The 6,511-nt window shown below is 30.4% G+C and overlaps 1 long non-coding RNA gene across 1 annotated transcript; it reads left to right on the top strand.

The window, feature by feature from the left end:
- The first annotated feature begins 1,619 nt into the window (after window positions 1–1,619).
- LOC130801699 (uncharacterized) lies at window positions 1,620–5,497 on the top strand. The gene is made up of 4 exons (XR_009039662.1): window positions 1,620–1,821; window positions 3,032–3,107; window positions 3,581–3,759; window positions 3,934–5,497. It is a non-coding gene; the product is annotated as an uncharacterized LOC130801699 (long non-coding RNA).
- Window positions 5,498–6,511: the final 1,014 nt, after the last annotated feature.

The following is a 6,511-nucleotide window of genomic DNA, read 5'->3' on the forward strand; positions in this document are numbered from 1 at the left end:
TTTTTGATAATATTCAAGATATTACATGTCATCCAAAATTTGCTATGCTACGCGAACCCCTCAGTCGACCAAGCTCGACTTCTTCAACGTTTTGACATAAAATTTGATATTTTTGTTATGAAGATTCGAGTTTTGATTTTCTAGGTCTTCTTTTATGCCCAAGAGTTATTTCATGCTTCAAAATGGCTCGAAAGTCCTAAAAACATTCAAAAACTATACCAACAAGCATAAAATCATAATATATGAACTTAATAGACCTAATTAAATTGAGTAAGGAACGTAAAGAAAAGGCTTTAAATCAAGTCAAGATCAGAGCATAAATAGTTTATTAAGCATAATTGCATAAGAAACACTCCCACCCGATAAGAAGGAGGGTAAATAGCGACATATAAAGTAAGCCCGCTTTGGCGAGCGGACTTTTAAATTTTCAACAGGTCTCTTGAGAGACTGTTCTCAAAGGCCCAGTCCAATTGATTTAATTATAAATAAAAAGAACAACCCGTCTTGTATGAAATGTCTCACCATGAGACGGGCCCATATAATTAGCCTATTTTGTTAATTGATTACTTTAAGATCATAAGTAATTATTTAAAGGTTATAAGTAATCACTTTAAGACTATAAAAAATTATTATTTTAAAATTATAGGTGATCACTTTTTATAATGAATCACTTTAACACATAAAATGTATATTAGATTAGCCTAATAAATATGGTCTCACCGTGAGACGATCTTAGTGTAAAAAGAAATACTATAAATCACTAAGAATGGAGAAACCCTTTTCCATTATTGAATAACTATAGAAATTAAGATGGAAAGATTAATACATATGATAAGTTTACTTCTCAAAATCAGTCAAAAAATTAAATTTTTCTCACTTTGATGCAGTATAAAAATTAATTTTTTATTTCTCTCTAATGGAGTTTAGTAGGTATTTTGCATGTTGAATTAGGCATTACTATAATTTTAAGTGCATATCTAAAATAGTTATAGTATGTATTTTTACATTGTATTTTTACATTTTAAAGCAAGTGTTGTTTCTTATTAAAGTAGGTATTTTTAATAGTTAATATAGGCATTTTTAATAGTTAATGTAGGTATTTATTTTTACATACTAAAGTAGCCATATTTAATACTTATAGTAGAATAGTAGATGTTTTTGTATATCACAATACATGTTTTTGCATGCTAGAATATGTATTTTTGCATATTAAAGTAGGTATTTTTTATATGAAAGTATGCATTTTAAAGAAGGTAATGAACAATTGAAAAACTATTACTCCTATTGTAACACCCTGCGATTATTTGACATTAGTTAGGTAATTTAAATAATCTTTGAAAATAATTTTTAATAAATTAATTATTAAATATTTATATTAGTCATTATTATAATATAATTTTAATAACAATTCTATATATTTTATTTAAGTGGTCATTTATTATTATTAAAATATAATTAAATATGAGCTAGAATTAATTTTATTAAATCTTGAAAATAAAATACCTAAGTAAAATATGAATAGGGTTTTAATTTTTCTCCTTTATTTATCTCTCTCAATAATAAAAAAAAACCATATATATACCCACATTTTCCCCACCCCCTCCAAAAGTTTCTGATTTCTTTCATCTTGCTCTTGCTCTTGCTCTTGCTCTTGCTCCCTTCTTCCTTCATCCCCCTCCCTCGCAAAAACCAACCACCACACGCCAGCCACATCAGCCGCTCACCGCAGCTGACCTTCGACGCCGGAAACCACCGGTCGCCGCCAAACAGCAGGCCGTGACAGCCCCTGTGACGTGTCATCCCCCTTCTTTCCCCATTATGGTGAGCTTCTACCATTCTTTGAAATTTAGGGCTTTAATTTCATAAAATCATTGAGTCATGATGTTAATTTATGTTATAATTATTGAATCTTGATAAAAATTAGTATGGCTAAGTATTAAGTTAGGGTTTCGATTGGGATTAAGAATAAGAATTAAAAAGTGTCGTTTCAATAGTGTTAATGTACATAGACAACTTTGTTGATGATGTTATTGAAGTTTAGATTTGATCTTTATTGTTAGAAGTGTTGTTGGATGAATTTTTAGTAGTTGTTTGGCAGTAGTAATGGTAAATTGAATATGGATTATTTATAATTTGTTATGGGTAAGTGTAGTAATGGTGAATTTAATAAGGATATACTTGAAATTATATGAAAACAATAGTAGTATGTACTACTTTTAGTGTCTTCGTGGTATTTTATGGTTAGGAAAGTTTCGTGAGCCATTCTTCTTCCTTTTATTTTCCTTGAAATGTTGTCTTACTTTGCTAAATGAGTTGTTGAATTGATGTTGGATGAGTAACGTTAAATGTGCGCTTCATTTGAGTAAATAATGGTTTTAAAGCATTATTAGTAGCAAATCATGATGTTGAAGTTGATTAGAGTTGTTTTTATCATATTTTTTTGGTTGACTTGTTATTGAAATTTTGAGTATTATGATTCTTATTATAGTGATCTTAATTCTTAATTCTTAATTCTACCCCCTCCTATTCACCTTACACCTTAGGTGTTCTATTTATTTTTGGGACACTATTCATCTATTACCCTTAAATGGTATTTTATTATTAATCTATAAGTTATAACATAGTCATGTGGGATCTTGTTTGATTCGTTTTAGTGTAAAAATTAATATCAACTTTTTAAAATTTTTAATTATGCATAATTAGATATATTAAGGATTAAATAAGTGCATTGGATAGAGTGTATAAAGTAAATGAGACACTTAAGATGAATAGGAGGGAGTATATAATAATACTAAATAATGTGAATCGTAGCAATATTTCAATTTGGATTATTTAGGAAATTGGTTGGTCTAAATTGACCTTTTAAGTCAAGGACTATATATTTTAGAAGTGAGCTTTATGCGTGATGAGTGCATGAATGTGCTAAATATATATGTTAAGACTTGTGAATGGTTTAAAGGTTAATTTTTGTAGTATTAAGTAGCTCTTAATGGGATTAGTAGACTTATATGACCCACTTTAAATTTGGTAGGTGTTCAGTTCATAAGAGGTTATAAAACCCTATATTGGTGATTATTTTGACTTTTGCAGAGTGTCAGCAACTTCAGGTACGTACACGCAATAATTAACTATTATGTGTATTGTTTTAAGTATTATCAATATTTTATGATCGTATGCATTGCATTAAAATTATGGAGTACTGGAAAGTAAACTATACCATTGGATAGTTTCTAAAGTGATGTAGGTGAATAGAATAAAGTTCTTAGTACAACATGAGAAAAATTCCCGTAGTAGTAGAGAATAAATTATGTTTATATGGGATCGAAATGTTTCCCCTATTGTTAATCTTGATTATGATCAGTTGGTGTGACTCGACTGAATTATGTCTGGTTGATTTAGTAGTCCCTTAGGTGAAATTAGACCGGATCACCGTATGGGGGATATGACCATACTTTTGTCATTGGGCGCTGGATGGCCGATACCGCCCCTTGACCGAGGTGTTACCATGCGGGCTTTGCAAACCTCAATATGGTGGCCTCTTCACTGAATTAGTAACCCAGTGTGTTTTATTTTACCGAAGGTAGGGTCAGATGGAGGGTATGAGCTCATACTTTGCCATGGGCGCCGGGCCGGATGACCGATAACGCCCTTGGTCTTGTCACTATGCCATGAAGTAGAGAAAAGATCCACTATTCTTGAATATTCTTCGAGGGATTAAACGTTCTAAAAGCAAATCGTGGAGTAAATAGGAAGTGTAAGGTACAGGAGTAAAACCCTTATTTTCATGCAGTGTTATTGTTTATTCACTTGTTCTTTGGTTCTAATTACCATAAATTCGTTGATGACTGACGTGTACCATTTGTTTTTATTGTTGATGGCTTGTCTTTGATGGCCCTGCTATGACACGTTGGTCTATGATCTTACTTTAAACAGCGGGGTTATCATAGATAGACATTACAGGTGATGGAGCTTCTTTGCATTGCATACGGGGGAAAATGAGTGAGAATCTAGAAGTATACAATATTTTATTGTCTACATATAGTTTCTTTTTAATTAAGTTGTCTATGTTTTGGGTTTGAGGTACATATCCTCCTTTGTATGAGTTATTTCCGCTGCATTGTTTTTGTGGTTTTTATGATTTAAATAGTTTATCATTCTCTTTCTTTCTTTAAACTCAAGCGTTTACATTGGAACCACGATCCATGCTTAGCATATCGTCTAAGGATTAGGCGATGAACATTCCTCCGTGATATTTTGTTACAAGGCCGATGATGTCTTCTTTATTATGTTTTATCGATCGTTGTTTGTTTAGTGCATCCAACATTAGGGAAGGTGCTGCTGAAATTTACTTTTTTTGGAGTTTTCTAATTCCTTTAATTAAATCATCCAATTTTCTCTTTTACTTTTTATTATTTATTATATATTTTATATTTTTAATGTAACACCCGAATTTCCTTCGTTTTCTTGCGGTTTTGGTTCCGTATAGAGGGTCGAAAATTCAGGGGTGTTACACCTATGGAGTACTATTTTGCATACTAGAATAGATGTTTAATGTAGATAAAAAAAATCTACTTACAAAATAAAGAAATAAAAAACTTTTACTATAATAGATTAACACCTACTGTATATTACTATTTTAGGCATCAAAAATATCTACTTTACGTACTAAAAATTACCTCTTTACATATCACAAACACCTACTACACATTTTGTAAACATCTACTTTAGATATTAAAAATATCAAAATTTACGTACTAAAAATCCCTACTTCACACATCATAAAGGCTTACTACACATTAAAAATTTCTACTTTATACATTATAAACACATACATTACAATTACTTTACATTAGATATATACACCTACTTTATATGTATTAAAAGTTGAAATGCCTGCAATGGAAGAAATTGTGAGTGAACACCATTACAAAATCTTCAAAACTTAAGTTTATTCTTAATCTTAACTCTAGTTAACCTAATTTCAATCTTAATTGATTTTAAGTTTATTCATAAATTCTTTATTATTTTAAGTGAAAATTAATTGGAGAAGGTAGACATGAACGAATTGATGGAAAAATTGGTTTGAATAGTGAAAATTAAATTGAAGAAGATGGAGGATAAATATGAATGACTTGATGGAGAAGAGCTATGAATGATGAACAAGCTGACATCCATGAAAATAGAAATGTTGTGATGAAGAACAAGCATATTTTTTATTATTTTTTCTTTTTTAAAAATTGGGTCTGCTTAATTAGAGACGGTTTCTTACCTTCTATCACAACAATTTGCGTTACAATTTTAGGCATTTATTTTAGAAGCAAACCTAGTCTGTTAATCGCTCAAATCTGCACATGAACATTTCATGTTTAACCGACTATATCCTACCTCTTAATGGTATCATTTGTAATAGGGCAATCTTATTGGGCTAGAGTAGGGATGACAATGGATCTTAGATTTGCGCCGAATTCGTGACCCAGATAACCATATTCGTTTTGCATATTTATATCCTTTTTTTGGACCCATTGATTTTGGGTCGAATACGTATCCTTTAAAATAAAAGGGTTCAAGTCTGGGGATTTAAAAAAAATAAACGAATCAAATCTGTGAATCCTTAGAATCCGTTTTATAAAAAAATATATATAATTTCTATTCTCTTTAGATAGTCATATATATATATATATATATATATATATATATATATATATATATATATATATATATATATATATATATTTATATTTATTTATTTATTTGCCTCATAAAAAAATATGACAATTAACTTGTTAATGCTAAATTTAAGAGCTATTATGTAAATAGGTTGAAAGATAGACATTTATGTTAATATCAAGTATGATTAGTAAAAATTATTTTACAAAATTTAATCAAATTCGCAAAAGTAAGCTTTAGACCCATGTTGTACGTGGATATGTAAGATCAGTGGATACGGATTTGAATGCTAAAGATTTCGACTTGAAATTCGAATCCAAATCTGAATTTGTCCTCAGTAAACGAATCAAAATCCAAATTCAAATCATCTTTAACCCAATTTAAATTCGACCCGATACCATATCAAATTCAAAAATTATTCAATTAGTATATTAAAAATAACAGCTAGTACTCCATACCCTGTAAATGACAATTCAGTTTGAATCTGCATCTTATCTGAGGAAAAATATTCGACTCCGATTATATTGTCCGAGTCCTATTCAGAGACAGAGCGGATCTAAACCTCGTAAAATATCCGATATTTCATACTCTAACACGACTCCAAGTGGAGATGGAATGAAAAAAAATTGAATTTTATTTGGACCAAAATTAAAGGGTAGATAATCAGAATCGATGCTGATCTAATACTAGGGATGGGCATGGGAGGGTATGGAGAGTCCAACTAGACTTGGATCCGGACCCTTTTATTTTTAATAGATCCAGACCCGAATTCGAACCCTAAAGGTTAAAAATTTTCAGACCCAAACCCAGACTCTCCGAATCTAATAGGTCTAGGGTCCTCCAG

Source organism: Amaranthus tricolor, chromosome 15 (assembly GCF_026212465.1).
Source record: "Amaranthus tricolor cultivar Red isolate AtriRed21 chromosome 15, ASM2621246v1, whole genome shotgun sequence".
In the NCBI taxonomy this organism is placed as follows: Eukaryota; Viridiplantae; Streptophyta; class Magnoliopsida; order Caryophyllales; family Amaranthaceae; genus Amaranthus; species Amaranthus tricolor.